Consider the following 16761-nt stretch of genomic DNA (forward strand, 5'->3'; position numbering starts at 1 on the left):
GGGCCGGCGCCCCCTCCCTAGCATGCGCACGAAGGCGGCCCGCGGCGCGAAGCGGCGGCCACTGCAGGCGCGAGCCGAGGCGGCGGCGGCGGAGGCGGCGGAGGCGGCGGCGGCACCTGCCGGCCGAGGTACGCGGCGCAGCCCTCTCCTGGGCGCAGCGGGGCCCACGGGCTGGGGGCGGCGGTGGCGGTACGTCCTGGCCCCCGCCTGGCCGTGTCTGGCGGCTCCGCCCCCGCCCCCGCGGACAGCGCCCGGGGCACGGCTCCCCCAGACGCGCCTTCCGGAGACGTGGGCTCGGGCCGGGTGGACGGACGTGGGGCGCTGCGGTGGAGGCGCAGAGGTGAACGGCGGGGGTGTGGAGTCCAGCCGCGGTGGCCCTCTCCCTCGGCGTTCTGCAGCGGCTCGGCGTTTAATTCATTGCTGGCAGCTTCCCAGCCAGCAGAGCCGAGTTAACTCGTTTCCCGAGAGCGGGATTGGGGGACCCTTTTTTACAAGGGAACTCGTCGCCCCGGAGAAACGACCCTTGGCACCCACCGGGAAGGCGTCCTGTGTGATGTCTGCGGGTAGAAACTCGCCGGTGACCTTTCCTGCCCCCACTCGGCGCCCAGCCCTGCGGGAGAGACGTGTTTTGGTGATCTTTGGCTGCTTCTGAATTGTAAGCGGTGACTTGACCTGGGTGTGCATGGATTATGCGCCTTTAAGTGTGTAAGTAACGCCAGGTTTTCGGAGAGCATCTCTGAGGAGCTGGGCGAATAGGGAGGGGCGGGGTTCCACCTCCAGCCCACACCAGCTGCGTGACCTTGGCCGACATCTGTGTCCCTGCGGGGCTCAGTCTCCCGGTCTGTACTGGGAGGCTTGACCTGCTCGTGGTCGAGGTCACTTCCAGGCCCGTGGTTCCATGGTTCCGACCGCAAATTGTGTTTTAGGAGTGAGGAAGGTGCTGCAGAATCACCAGCCGATTTGAAAGACTGATTTCATGCCCTCGTGTCTTCATTCATGTGCCATGTGACCTCGCGTCTTCATTCACGTGCTATGTGACCTCTGCTCTTTCGTTTAAAAGAGAAAATGGTTTCGCGTGCGTGCTTTATCTGGCACCTGTGGGTTGCCTGCTCTTTGTGCCGAGCTCGGAGCTGGGTGTTGGGTTATAAAGAGGAAGGAGATTGATCGGCTCTCTGAGCTTCTGGCTGCTGTTCCTCTTCCACTGAAGGATGCATGTCCTGAAACTGTGGAAGGGGAATCCTTGTCTGTTGAGCGAAGGGCACTGACTCAACAAGGGTTGTGGTTTTACTTGCATAATCCTGCAAGTTGACGGCTTTGAAGAAGGCTTTTTTTACATCTCTCCTTGGTAGGGCTGGGGATCACCAAAATCCCCACCAGTGCGTGCTTGGGCAGCGAGGCTGCGGTGAGCTAGGAGAGCACTGTACCCAGATGCCGTGGGTCTTTTTTACATGTCTGTTCAGTCTGTGAGCGCTGCTGCACCTGTGAGATGAAGTGAGCCATGCTCATAGTTGGCTAGTAGCCGTTTCTTCCTCCAGGCAAGAAAAGAAGTGGGTGAGATAAGAAGGCATGAAGGGGTTTATGGAAGAGAGAAAGAGAGGCTGACAGGCATAAATTCTAAAAAAACTTACATTTATGACTTTTTTTTGAAAATGCCTGTAATTTTGCCACAAACTACCAAATTGTCCCTTGTTACCAAAATAGATTGGTATTGAATTTTAAGGATATTTTCAAGGCAGAGTAAGAACAAACCCTTTGTTCTTTGATTTGCCTCCTCCTCCATTTCTTCCCTGCTTTCCGTGCTGGGCTGTTTGTCAGCAATAAGGGACGTTTATCCAGCAGGTTGGCTCTTGGGAAGTGAATGGACAACGAAGGAGGGTGTGAACTACCTGGCTGCCCTTTCAGTCTTCATGTCTTTATGGGGCTCCCGTATGTATGGGTAGATGGGTGCATGCGTACTCAGCTTTGACAGCTAAAGATAAAGCTATTTTATTCCAATTTTTGAGCAACTACATTGGTAGTTCCTCACTAGTAGATGATGAGCGCTACGCTACATCCCTTTTCACCGCCACTTTTCACCAAGATGCCTGAGGCCGGATTTGGATTAGGAATCACATCAGTTCCTACCTGGCTGAACCCTGTATGTTCTCGGCAAGTGCAGTCACTTCTAGGCCCCAGTCTCCCCTGGGTCAGGCAGCAGCACAGGCTGAGCTGTGGGAACCCTTGAGCTCCAAGAGTCCCCGTCTTCAAGGGAGGAATTTCCTGGCCAAACTGCTTTTCTCTGTCTCAGCTCCCTTGCCTCTTACTGCAAAGGCTGCTGGGAACCTCTTTTCCTTTAGTTTTTATAATGTTGCACTTCCTATACTTTGTTTCTGCTTCTCTGACCTGCCTTCCCTGCTCCTCTGAATTTCTACTTTTTAAAACATGCAATTCCTGACTAGTCAGGGACACTGACCTCTTTTCCCTTAGATTGACAAATAAAAAAAAAAGTACACCAGCCAACACAGTAATAGCCATCTGGTGTGAATGAAAATTATACTTACGTTTTTGGATCAGATTGACAAAAAATATATTTTTGCTTGTGCCACAGAATTTTAGTAATTTATGTGTGCCATGAGATGAAAAAAGTTGAAAATCTCGGTCCTAAAGAAAAAGCCCATTTCTTGTTTTGTCTTTTGAGGCCATACAAGACATTTTTGTTCTCTCCTTACATGCCATGGAAAAATGGCCAGGATTAAGTGATTGAATGGTTCATCAAGTCCTATACCCATGAATTTCCCTCTAAGGTTTTAATATCTGGAGTCATAGTAGTTAAGTATTGTATGATATGATTTAATTCATTCAAAGAAGGAAAATTGATGAAAACAAATTAAATTTTAAAAGTCTACTTTGATGAAATAGTAGTTCTGTCTTTTGAATGTGAAGGCTTTTTTTAAAGATTAGGTGTCATTTTCATAATTAAGGCTGATATGTGTTACATTTAGAGCTGGAGCAGTTTTTCTATGACACGTATAGTGTTCCTTCTTCCCTGGCCTCCCTCTCTCAGCATCTGCCCGTGTTGATCCTGCTTTTTGATCCTCTTCTATCTGTTCTTCCCCTCCATTCTGCTTTCACATCTTGTTCTCATTTCCTACTTAGAGGGCAGCAGCCAGGGAGGAGAACAGTGTGGTACTTTATCAAGGCCGCCAACACACTCCTCTTGGCTTATCATTTTCAGTAATAGAATCCTTAGTCATCCAGGACTTGGTGGCTAGTGCAGGCTTCTTGCTCATCCTTTCCTAGACCAGCGCTGTCCACTGGAAATATAACCCAAGCCACACATATAATTTAAAAATTTTAGGTAGCTACATTTAAACATTTTTAAAGAAATAAGTAAATCAAAGTTGGAATTTTTCAGGAAGATAAAAACATCAATTTAAAAAATATTTTTATTTATTTCAGAGAGGAAGGGAGAGGGAGATAGCAAGCGAAGATTATACTTTCACAAAAATGGAGTATACACACCAGGTCATAAAATAAGTTCTAACATATTTAAAATAATCAGTATCGTACAGAGTTCTCTGAACACAATGCAACTAAATTATGACCGTTTTAAGAGATAATTTTTAAAACTTTTAAAAAATTTGAATTTGAAAGATAGAGAAGTAATAATGAAAATAGATGTTAAAACTTTTGGATGAATTGTACACTTAAAAAAACTGTGGGAGTCCTGACTGGTTTGGCTCAGTGGCTAGAGCCCTCAGACTGAAGGGTCGTGGGTTCGATTCTAGTCAGAGGCATGTACCTCAGTTACAGGCTTGATCCCTGGCTCCCGACAGGGCAAGGGCAGGAGGCAGCCAATCTATGTGTCTCTCTCACATTGATGTTTCTCTCGCTGTCTCTTCTCCTCCTTCCCACTCTAAAAATCAATGGAAGAATGTTCTCAGGTGAGGATTAATAAGAAAAATCAACCAACCAAACAAACAAAAAAACCTGTGGGATGCAACTAAGTCAGTATTTAGAGAGAAATATGCAGTCTTAATGTTCATATTAGCAAGAAAAAAGGCATTAATGAGCTAATCACTTAAATTAAGAAGTTAGGAACATAGCAACTACAATAAATCCAATGAATGAGAAGGAAGCAATTTTTAAAAAACAGGTGAAATTGATTTTAATAATATATTTTAGTTAACCCAATATGTTCAGTATATTGCCAAATCAAGTTATAAAAATTGTTAGTGAGCTATTTTACAATTTTCTGTTCAACTACGTCTTCAAAGCCCGATTGGTGTGTATCTTACACTCATGTAGAGGTCATTTCAGTTTGGTCTGGCCGTATTTGAAGTACTCAGCAGCCATGTGGTTAGTGGACAGCACAGCTCTAAATCTTAGCCAGTAAACATTGAGCTGATTTGTCTTGATAAAGGGAAGAGTGAGAGCTAACAATGGTGGAATTCAGTTGTCTGCCAAGAGACTCTAGAGTCATGGTAATCTGGCAGTGTTTTGTGGTTGGCTAAGAGAGTGGGCTCTTTGTGACAATCTTGATACTAAACAACCCCTCCCCCGCCACAAACGCACATGCTACAAAACATAGGTAGAACAGGAAAAGGGGTAAATACTCTACTGTCTCACTTTATCCTCACCTGTTCTAGACATGTTCTGTATGTCAGCCCATTTAATTTTCACAAAAGTCATATGAGTTTGATACCGTTGTCACCCCTAATTTTACAAATGAAGATACTGAGGTTCAGAAAGCTTAAGAAACTCTAGAGGAGAGAGCTGGGATTCAGACTGGGGCAGTCTGGCCTGCAGCGGGTAGATGAGGTAAATGCATGCCATCTTCCTAGCATCTAGTGTATTCCACCCCACCCTTCAGAAAGGCTCCTGTGGAGATTCCGGGGAGGGTGTAGCTGAGGTCGGTGAGATGGCTCTGTTCCCTGGACCAGGCCTCGAGTTCCCAGGCACACCTCCTGACTCATCTCAGCGCACAAGAGTTCTCCGTCACCGGTCCAGCCTCAAGAAAAGTCTCTCCAAAATCCAGTTCCATTTTCCATTCTCCCTTCCCCGAGTTGCTCCTTTCCGGATAAAATCCCCTCCCGCCCTTGCACTGCTTCCTTTTCTAGCCTCTCTCGATACATTGTGCCCTCCTGAGCCGGACCTGCAGACACTCTGTTGGGAACTTTTATCCTCTGTGCCTACTGTCCTTGCTCAGGTGGCACCTGCCTCTCCTGCCCACCCCCTTCGAGTCCTACTCATTCCTTCCTGGGCCGAGCCTTTTCTAAGCCCCCTCCTAGGCACATGCATACACACGCACCCCAAATCTAAAACATCTCCTGACACTGCCTTCATGTCCTGTGTAGAGTAAGTTAAGAAGGAATACCATGAAAATAATGACACTGGTCATAAATCTACTTGTCCAGTATTTAAAAATGAGATTGTGGGAGCTTTTTGAAGAAGAGACTGTCCGTGTTGCGTATTTCTGTATCCCCAGGTGCATGCTCCGCACGGGATTAAAAACTGGGCGTGTGCGTGAAGGTCTGCCTTTTGGGAGCCTGCCCAAATGCTGCTTTTCCAAATGTTTGGAGCAAAGAGTAAAAGGGCTGTATATTTGGGGTATAAAAGGAAATTGGATATTTTAGCCGTACCTTCTGCAGACCTAAGTACATGTTGTTGGTTTTAGGAATTCCAACATGTTTCACTTGTTCTGAGCTTGAAGTGGCCTGAACAGGACTTTCCTTTGTCTCCTATGTGATAGTTCCTTCTCCTTCAGGCTCCCAACTGCCAGGGCCTGTCCCTTTGCTGGGTCATTACCACCTGCTGACTTGGGGTTTGATATGACCAGTCTGGTTCTTCTGTTCCTATAGGAAAATAGGATTATTCAGTAGACTGCCTGTCCAATCCTCCCCCTTCCCTTAGCCATCCACCCAGCCAGGTGCTCCCTGAGGAGTATCACTGGGGTCCTGTGTAGTGACGTCACTTCCTAGTCTCACACTTGGTTGTTTTAGAGCACATGCAAATACAAATATTGTATTTGTTCCCATTTTGTTTTTTTACTTCAAAATAAGATATGTGCAGTGTGCATAGAAATTTGTTCATAGTTTTTTTTTTTAAACTATAGTCCGGCCCTCCAATGGTCTGAGGGACAGTGAACTGGCCCCCTGTTTAAAAAGTTTGAGGACCCCTGTTTTAGAGTTTGCATACATTCTGTCCCATGATCTCGTTCCCTGTGTGTCCCCTTATACTCAGGTTTGGGGAAGGTCCCTACGGTGGAGGCCGCTTGTATTGGGTCCCAGGGTGGCTTTTGTTAATTCTTAATTCTACTAACATTCACTTTCTCTCACTAAGAATTATTTATTCAGCCCGACTACTTGTATTTCCCTTCAGTTAAGAGTGAAATCTTTTAGTAAAGAGGTAGCTTCCAGATTTTGCTTTCTTCGTGGCTGTCATGGGGTTGCCACAGACTCGTTCTCCTGTAGCATGCTCTGCGTATGCAATTTGCTGTTACGGGGCCACCGCCAGAGAGCTATAAGCTAAGGCCTTTTGTTAGAGCTTGGAGGACCCAAGAGGAGGGGCAGTTCAGTGAGCAGTTTCCTCAGTTTACCTCAGTGTCATGTCTTCTTTCCTCTGGCCCCTCCTCTGCTGTTAAACCATCTCAGAATGGTGGCAGTATGTTCTTTTCCCCCCCTCCCCCATTAGTGGCTTAAATTGGCTATTATGCAGTTGATCTTGGCTGACTGGGTGCTATAAGAACAGCCGCTGCCAGCTCAGTCACCAAGTCCTGCGGCATCTTCTTCCTGCACGTCTCCTGTACCCCTTCTTGCCGTCCCTGCTCTGGCTCAGCTCCCCCACCCCTCTGGCTGCAGTGATCTCAGCAGCCCCTTGCCCACCCTCTCCCTTGGTCACCTTTGTCCTAGGCTGAGCTCACCACTTACGGCCGCCCTGGGCCTCCTTTGGGGCCACTTTGGAGGGCCTGGTTCCTTCTTGGTTGCATCTCCCTGTGATCTGGCCTGAGCACACCTCTCTGGGCATTGGGCATGCCCTTCCTACCATCAGGAATGCCTCTTCTATTTCGGTCCCTCGAGGACCCTTTTACACATCACCCCAGCAAAGCCTCCCTGGTTTCCTGAGCTGGAGCTAGTGGGTCCTTGCCCAGGGCATCCCAGGAGCACCGCCGCTCCTCTAGCGCGGCGTTAGTCAATATTTGGGGCATTTAGGTGCTTTTCACTCTCCCTGCCTGGATTCTTCATTTATAGAGGAAGGGAGCCTTGTCTTGTTTATCTTTATACTCCCAGGGCCTGTGTGTGGAAAGTGCTCGTTAAATGCTTATTTAATGGATTACTAGGTAAACAACAAATTACACAACAGTACAGACCAGCCCTTGTAGAGTTGGGCTCTACAAGAGAATTTAGCCCTGATACTCTACGGCAGCCATTGCATGTTATGAATAACTTCTCTCCTTTGCCTCTGGAATGAATTTAAATTCAGACCATCCCTGGAAGAATTGAGGCACTCAAATCCTTTTCCTTCATTGTCCGGTGCAGACCCGCCTGAAGAAGGCTGGTGGGACAGCATGCTCTCCATCCTGATAAAGTATGCATGTGCAAGGAGGAAAGACCCTAGAATATAGACTGGAATGTTAACTGGACATCACTGGGCTGCAGTCTAACAACCAGTATGTGATTTCAAAGTGTTCTCTCTGCTTCTACATAATTTCTGGCTTTGTGATAACAGAGTTTTAAAAAACGTTTCTCGAATAAGCAAAACCAGAGTTCCCAAACTGGGTTGTGCCTCAGTATAAGGTGGTGGAGAGTTGGAGGTTTTGTTTTGAAATACAGCTCCCCGTACCCTGCCGCCATGGGCAGGAATCACGGAGCTGGGCCCTCAGCGTTGCCCCTGGAGACGTGGGCTTCAGTGCGAGGATGGTTAGCGCTCAGGTGGCCCTTTTTGCAGCCGCTGGGCACTTTGTGAACTGAAGGGCTGAGCTCCCAGCAGGCATGGCTCACCGTGAGAGCAACTGGCATATTCGTGGCTGCTCTCAAGCAAATCCAGAGATGGTGTTTTTTCTTAATAGCTAACAGTGGACACAACCTGGAGTTATTTGAATTAAGTCGATAGAGGAGTCTCGCATGCTCATCAGCTACCACTGGGACCATTCCTGTTTTCCCCCCCGAAGTTTGACCTTGTTTGACCTCACACAGAATTTTATCCTTATCCAGGCAAGAATCCACCAGTGGGTGGTAAAACAAGTAGGTTTGGTGAGGAGCCGGATATTTGCTTAGTCTCTAAGCATCTCCCAGCAAGTTACTTATTAATTACAAAGGGAAAATTGTAACTTGACAGCGCAGAAACCTGCCTTACACCACTTTAACCAATCGGTCAAATTTAACACCAGATCAACATCATGTGTCTTTGGGAAAAATGCACAAAGAAGGTCACAGAATCACTTCTGTGATATTTCTGCCCCAAATGGGCAACTCGAATCCGATCGTGATGAAACAGACAAACCTCGCCCTGACCGGTGTGGTTCAGTGGATAGAGCGTCGCCTGCGGACTGAAGGGTCCCAGGTTCGATTCCGTCAAGGGCATGTACGTTGGTTGCGGGCACATCCCCAGTAGGGGGTGTGCAGGAGGCAGCTGATCAATGTTTCTCTTTCATTGATGTTTCTAACTCTCTATCCCTCTCCCTTCCTCTCTGTAAAAAATTCAATAAAATATATTTTTTAAAAAAGAAAAAGAAACAAAGAAACAGACAAACCTCAAAGTAGGGACATTCCACAAAACAATTGGCTTGTACTTTTCAAAAAATGCCAAGGTCATGGAAGATAAGTAACTGTTTCAGATGAAAGGAAGCTGAAAAGATATGACAGCTGAATGCCACATGTGACCCTGCTTTCGCTGGCAGGCCATTTGCGGGACTACGAGGGAAATTTGTGTAACGTCTTTAGAGTAGATAACACTACTGAAGAAGTAATTTCCCAATTTGTATCTATAATGATAGCCTGTGGTTACTGTGTAAGGGAAGGCTAAAATACTTAGGTGTAAATATGTCTTTGGCTTACTTTTAAATGGTTAAAAAAGGAATATGTGACCTGGCTGGTGTGGCTCAGCGGTTGAGCGTCGACCCAGAAACCTAAGGGTTGTTCGTTTCATTCCTGGTCAGAGCATATGCTGGGATTGGGAGCTGGATCCCCAGTAGGGGGCGTGCAGGAGGCAGCTGATGGATGATGCTCCTCTGTCATCAATGTTTCTATCTCTCTATCCCTCTTCCTTCCTCTCTCTCTCTCAAAATTAATAAAAATATATTTAAAAAAATAAAGTAATATGTGGGTTATACACTGAGTGGCCAGATTATGATCACCTGACGTTTGTAGGCAAATTAGCTATAATTTCGCGCTGAAGTTGCTAGAGGGCCAGACCATTATAAATAGGGAAGCAGGTTGTTTACCATGACAGTAGAAGTAATTTATTTCTGAAGATATGGGTAAACAACGAGATTTAACAGCTTTTGAACGTGGGTTATATTTGAACATGAGTGGCCAGATTAGTATGACCACCCCATCAGTACTTCGTTGGGCTACCTTTTGCCTTCAATACTGCGGCGATTCTTCTTGGCATTTACTCCACGAGATGTTGAAAGGTGATGCGAGGAATCTGACACTATGCCTGATGAATAGCACTGTCCAGTTCTGTGAGATTTGATGGTTGTGGAACCAGCTGCCTGATGGCTCTTTTAACTTCATCCCACAAATGCTCAATAGGATTGAAATCTGGTGATTGTGGGGGCCACCTAAGCAAGGTAAAGTCTCCCTCATGTTGTTGAAACCACTCCTGCACAATACGAGCACCGTGACATGGTGCATTGTCTTGTTGGAAGAAGCCATCTCCATTGGAATAAGCCATCAACATGATAGGATGAACTTAATCAGCAACGATACTTAGGTTTGTTGTGCTATTCAGACGTTGTACCACACAAATTAAAGGGCCCAAATCATGCCTGGAAAACATGCCCCAAACCCTAACACTACCCCCACCAGCTTGAAGGGTTGTACTCATGCATGTGGGGTGCATGCTTTCATGCTGTTTCTGCCAAATTCTCACTCTGCCATCTGCATGATGCAACTGGAAACGTGATTCATCCGACCACATGACTTTTTTTCTAATGCTCGACCGTCCAATCCTTGTGTTCCTGTGCGAATTGGAGATGTTTTATCTTGGTAACTGCAGTCAGCAAAGGTGTTCGAACAGGCCTTCGGCTTCCATATCCCATACAATGCAGTGTACAGCTAATTTGCCTACAAACATCAGGTAGTCATAATAATCTGCCCACTCATGTTCAAATATAACCCATGTTCAAAGGCTGTTAAATTGCGTTGTTTACCCATATCTTCAGAAATAAATCACTTCTACTGTCGTGGTAAACAACCTGCTTCCCTGTTTATAATGGTCTGGCCCTCTAGCAACTTCAGCGCGAAATTATAGCTAATTTGCCTACAAACGTCAGGTGGTCATAATAATCGGGCCACTCAGTGTATATAGAACGTGGTAACAGGGCAAATGTGATGATTGTTAACAGTCGGGGAATCTGGGTAAAGGGTATAAAGGAATTCTTTTATACTCTTCTTGCAATCTTTCCATAAGTGTGAGATTTTGTCAAAAAATGAAGTTTAAAAACTCAGAAGCCTCCGTCTCATGGTGCTGCAGCCAGTCTAGCATCAGGGCCTCGGTGGGGCCTCTCAGTGCCCGCCCTTCCGGTGGTCGGTTCTGAAGTCATTTCCCACAACCCGAGCTCTCTCCAGAACGGGCTCTGCTTCCTCTGGCATCCGCAGAAAGCAGGGTGGGCAACCACTGACGGTGTGGCTTCAGCGGCCGGGAAGGTTTCTTTCTTCAGCTGCCTGTGGCGGCGGTGGCTGCTGTTCAAGACCACTCCTGCTGATTGTCCTCAGGTATCTGGTCAGCCATCTCTGAGCCACACATTGACCGGGTTTAGACGAGGCCAACAACTGTCCTGTGAAAGTGGCTTCCCGGGCAGCATGTGACTTTGAAAATACATTTAGTTGCAGCTGAGGGTGCGCTTGCATGAATTCAGTGTAGTTCACCAGTGTCAAGGTGAGGAGCGCCCAGACCTGTAGAGCATTTTTATGAGTTTACTTGAGCCAAACTGACAGTGCATGCCAGGAAGCAAGATCTCAAATGCTCTGGAGAATAACAGTTTTGCAGCTTCTTTTATGCATTTGAAATTAAGGAGGGGACATAAGGACACTTGGAGAAAGCAAGGCAGGGATTGGATTATAGGATAGTTAACAAAATTATATGCTCTCTTGAGGGTTAACACCCCCTTAAAGGGTTTATTACTTTCGATATTTCTAAGGTGTGTTAACCTAGACGCACAGGAACAATGGCTGGGTTGGCTTGAAACCTTTCGCTGAAGAACTTACAGGCCTGGGGTGTGACTAACCACCATGACCTGCCCAGTGAGGAATTTATGATCAGATCCCCTTTGAGGTTACTTTCTAAAGAACCCCTTTTATTCGTCCACACCAAGGTGCTTTGGAAGAGCCCTTGCCAGCAAATACGGCCCAGGGCCTCAGAGGGTGCGTTTTACCCAGAGCTTGGCATTGGCCAGTTAAAGATGGCCCCTCTCCTGCCTGACAGAACCTCATATTGTATGTTTTGGTAGAAATCCTGCAGGTACTATGTTCTGCATGGGAGGCAGGGGGTGGGGGAGGGGGGTGTCCCTTTCCAGCTTCCAGTTCATTTTTATCCAGGTGAGGGCAACCTTCTGTGCTCTGGCTGAAATCTCTCCTATGGGGTCGGGGTGGCAGGGACAGGTCTTGGAGTCAGGAGGGTGGCTGTAAGCTGGGGGCTGAGGTTGGTTGTGGGTGGGTCTGCTTATCTGAATTTGCAAAGATGAGTTCCTCTGAACTTGTCACCCCAGGGAACAGAATATGGTAAGAACGGTGGCAAAGTTTCTGTTCCTACTTTCTCTTTCCCTTCCAGCTCTTCTTGCCCAGAAAGTCCTGTCCCTCACATCCTGCCCCTCCATTCTCTCCTCTCTGTGTCTTCCCTTTTATCGTTTCAAATCTATCTTCTCCTTATTCCAGCTTCCTGTTTCTGACTCCTAAATGACCATAAAGTGTTAGCATAAGCTAAGTTTTGTGTTTCCTGTTCTTTGAAAAGTAGGTAGGTGAGACTCGATTTCAGTGGAGGAAGGGGCAATAAAAGTGTTCTCACCCAACCCTGCTCTTTACATATTAGCAAACATCCTCAGAGGTGACTTGGCCCTGGTCAAATAGCCAACAGCCGGACAGTTGAGTATTTTACCTCTTTCCTCTTTCTCTCTCTCTCTCTTTTTTTTTTTTTCATTCAATAGAGACCTACCTACCTTTATTTATTTATTTATTTGTCGGAGGTTTTTTTTTTTTTTTCATTTTCCCCCCTTTATTGATTAAGATATTACAGATGTGTCCTTATCCCCCCAATATCCCCTCATCCTCCAATCCTGCCCTCACCCTCACCCCCTGTTGTCCACATCCATCGCTTACGCCCTGGATGGGTAGGTCACTTGATTAGAGCGTCATCCTGATTTGCTGAGGTTGTGGATCTATATGAACCGAGTTTAAGACGGCTCCCGCGGAGTACGCGCAATTCACGCGAGCCGACTTAACTCGTTTCCCGCAATCCAAGTGATATTACAGATGTGTCCTTATCCCCCCAATGTCCCCTCATCCCCCAATCCTGCCCTCACCCTCACCCCCTGTTGTCCACATCCATCGCTTACGCCCTGGATGGGTAGGTCACTTGATTAGAGCGTCATCCTGATTTGCTGAGGTTGTGGGTTCTATTTCTGGTCCAGGTGAGGAAACAGAAGGAAGCTAGGGAGACAGGGTTGGGGCCATGGGAGGTGGAAGTAGAACCAGGGAACTCAGCTGGTGGAAGTTACTAAGGCAACCCATCTGGGTGGGGAAAGAAGGTGTGCCTGGGAGCTGTGAACTTTAACAATGTATGAGTGTTGCTAACACAAGCAGCTTGCAGCTAACCCAGCACGAGGCAGTGGGGCGTGATGTTATTAAGGCAGAATTCTTGGAAAGAACCAATCAAAGGCTAGCTAGCGTATATACAAAAAAGCGCATGCTTTCTCTCCCCAGTGTGCTAGGTTCCAGGCTGCCCTGTGCCCACATGGCTGATGGCCATGTGGGACTCTACACATGGACTAATACGCTTTAATCCACTTGGATGCTGAACTACACTCTACTGTAACATGGAACCGAAGCTCTGGACGCTGGCTGCTCCTGGAACCCCAGCCGCACCTTTTCCAGGATTGGCTTCTATCAATAAACTTTGCTCCCGCTAACCATTTTTGTCCTCAAATCCATTCTTTGGTTTTTCAAGACAACAAATTCTGACTCAAAACACCCCACATTTTGGTTTCAAGAGCACCTACTATTGCAGATAAGCTGCCAGGCAGCGCGGGAGAATTAAGTCAGCCGGGCACTCAGAGAAAATTCAGCAAAGTTGCCTTTATTGCAGACTGTGCTAGTGCCGTGACTCAAGGGAGTCAGTCTCCAAATCCTGGGTGATGGATATGCACGAAGCTTTCCCTTTATACTCTTAGTTCCTTTGTCCCCAAAATATGGATCAGGCTTCTGGATCCTTTGTGAGCTTTGCAGTCCCCGTCCACCCCCCCCCCGTGAGTTGGGAAGTGAGACCACACCCAGAGGCTTGCCAGCACTGGCACCGGCCCCTCCGGGGACTGTATATGGTTCATGGTTTATGGCCTCTGTAAGATGGGAGTATTCCAGGAAACAGGTTCTGCAGGGCAGGACAGGCATCACAGATAAGAAGGGAATTTGATAAGAATGGAGTTTATTGGCAAGCAAGGGTGTACGTCAGAAGGCAGGTTACTGGCACAGATTCAGATGGCTAGCCCCCCAAATGTCTTATTTTCCCCTTCAATACAAGGAGTAATCAATGAATACATAAATAAATGAAACAACAAATCAGTGTTTCTCTCTCCCTCCTCCCTCCCTCCCTTCCTCTCTCTTTCTAAATCAATAAATTGGAAAAAAGAAAAGAAAATAACAGTGGATCCAGTTGTTCTGTTGGCCCCCTCCTACCCCCATGGTGGTGGGAGGGACAGTCATTTGATTTCATTTATCTCCTTCCTCAACATACACACAGTGATTCTTGTTTGAAAAAGGATCCATATCCATATCCACATCTCCATGTGCCGGGCATACTGTAGACACTCCATACACACCCAGTAGTTGTGATATCTGCACCCCTAGAAAGGTTCTGTCTTCACGTCTGCCTCTTGTTAGGACCATACTGAATTTGGATTAGCTTTTGTGTGGGGATCTAGGTGCAGGCCACTGGGCAGTGCATCCATTCATTTAGTCATTCTTCAGTTCATTCCTTCAACAAGTAATTCTTAAGTGCTTTTTACGTGGTAGGCGCTGTTCTAGGTCCCTTCTCTAGGAATTTTCTAGTGGGGAGAACAGAGTAGGCAGATATGTATGAGTAGCAGTGAGTGCTCAGAAGTAAAGAAGGGACGTGACTAACAGGGCTTGGGGGGTGGGGATGCTGTTTTACAGAGGGTGGTCAAGGAAGGTGACTTCAACAAAGACCAAAATAAAAATGCTGAGGGAGGCAGAGGAAACAGGTGGAGGCCTGAGATGGGGAAGGGGGGATGTTGGTGTGAGGAGCAGTAGGAAGCCTGCTAGGCTGAAGTGCAGTGAAGAGGAAGAGAGTGTAAGAAAGGTGGGGAGGGGAGATGGCTCTGGATTTGACCCTGCAAGGGTTGCTGCCATCTTAACATCTTTGCCACTTCAGTGAAATCTTAGCAATACCATCTGTAGTTCTGGGCGTGATCTCGTTTTGGAGAATGTATTTTATTCTGAGGACTCAGGATTAATTGTCTTCACACTTAAAAAAAAGATTTTAGAGAGGGAGGAAGGGAGAGAGAAACATCGATGTGAGAGAGATACATCTATCAGTTGCTTCTTGTACATACCCCGACCAGGTATCAAACTCGTGACCTTTTGCTGCACTGGATGACACTCCCACCAACTGAGCCACACCGGTCAGGGTGCCTTAACACTTTCAAACATGTAAAAAGCAGGCAGCTGAATGTTAGTAATGATGTATTCTCAACATTAGAGGAATACTGGTTGATTAGAAGTAAATTGAACAGCATACCTCAGAATCATTGAAGTGCTTGCATCTTGGTTGGTGGCCAAAATTAGTGGAATGTAGACTGTGCATTCTCGGAGCAACACTCTTATTTTTAGTTGCAGGAAACAGGTCTTCATAATGTTGCCTGGTATGTAGGATCTGAAAGTCTTTAGGCTAAAATCTGTTGCAAGTACAGCTGTGAGAAGCTGGCTGGAGAGCAGAGTTACTCACAGGGCTGCACCCACATAACCCTGGGGAAACTAGCTTACATTGCTCATTTCGTGTCCTTACCTGAAATTCTGAGGATGAGGTCTGGGAATCTGAATACATCACAGCCTCCTCCAGTGGTTCTTGTGTGTGGTCAGACTGGATGATCACTGACTGAGACCACCGTGGAGGCATTGGTGCGTGAATAAGTACTATAAGGTACCAGAACTGACTGGGTGTGGTCTCAGCCATTTCTCTGGCCATCACTTGATATCATGGGTGAAATCCCACAATCTTAAAAGACGAGTGAAACAGTGGCAACAGGGAGAAATAGTGCCCTCCTCCCCCCGTAGGTGGTGGAAGTGGAAGGGGATAAAGGGGCTCTGCTTGAGTTGCATGGATCCTTCCACCCCCTGCACACCTGTGAACTCTCCCTGCCAGGTGGCATGTGAATGCAGGCCTGTGCGTGTCTGTTGGCTTCTGATTAGATAGATACTGAAGCTCAGGTATCACACGTTTTAACCCACAGTCTTTGGTTTTCAATTTTTGCATTAAGTTTAATTACCTTTGGTAACCTGTAAGCAGAAGGCCAAAATGAGAGGCAACAAGCGTTGATTGAGATCCATAGGAATAGCTACTCACTCCCGAAGTGCTGATTCAGGCAGAAACCCACATAGTGTTTTGATTAGGTGACTGGCCAGAGGTATTTATGAGAAAGAGAAGGGGAATAATTAAAAGAATAGGAAGAAGGGATTTCTGTAGGTGTAGATTAGCTAGCATAGTGATGCTAATTCTAAAGAATCTCTTTGATCTTCAGTCCCTTAGTCAAAACAGTAGTTGGAATACCGTGCTGCTTTAGGCCCAGTCCGAAGGTTATTTTGCCCAGTTTTAACATTCTAAGGTTTGAGGCCGTTTCTCTGGGATGGCAGCTCTGACTCCATTTTTAAAGTGGCTCTGTTTTTATTATTTTTTACACTTTCAATACTTTAAAAATACGGCAATGTTGGGATTTTAATATATATACAACTAGAGGCTCAGTGCATGAAATTCATGCACAGGTAGGGTCCCTGTGGCGATCGGGGCTGATTGGGGCCTTCTGGCTGCTGGCTGGGGCCTTCTGCCAGCCAGGGCCTTCTTCGTCCCCCTCGTGGTCAGCGCACATCATAGTGATCTATCGAACTCCCAGTCTCCTGGTCGAACTCCCAAGGGGACACTTTGTATATTAGCCTTTTATATATATATATATAGATGACTTTATCCCAATGGGTCAAGTCAGGGTGATTTTTCCCCCTAGGGGACATTTGTCAATATCTGGAAACATTTTTGGTTGTCACAACTGGGAGAGATGGGGAGGACCAGAGATTCTAGTGGTATGTTGTGGATAGAGGTCAGGATGTGCTAAACATC

At 46.7% G+C, this 16761-nt stretch overlaps 1 protein-coding gene across 2 annotated transcripts in view; it reads left to right on the forward strand.

Annotated features, from left to right (window-relative positions):
• Window positions 1-100: 100 nt before the first annotated feature.
• The window catches only part of ST3GAL5 (ST3 beta-galactoside alpha-2,3-sialyltransferase 5), a 43153-nt gene continuing 26492 nt past the window's right edge, over window positions 101-16761 (forward strand). Inside the window, exon 1 of one of the 2 annotated variants that reach the window (XM_023745302.1) lies at window positions 101-128. The gene's annotated coding sequence lies outside the window, so the exon portion shown is untranslated. Of the gene's footprint in view, window positions 129-687; window positions 706-16761 lie in introns of those variants that run through there. The other variant, XM_023745304.1, reaches the window with a different exon arrangement.

The sequence above is a fragment of the Myotis lucifugus genome, unplaced genomic scaffold (assembly GCF_000147115.1).
Source record: "Myotis lucifugus unplaced genomic scaffold, Myoluc2.0 scaffold_531, whole genome shotgun sequence".
Lineage (NCBI taxonomy): Eukaryota > Metazoa > Chordata > Mammalia > Chiroptera > Vespertilionidae > Myotis > Myotis lucifugus.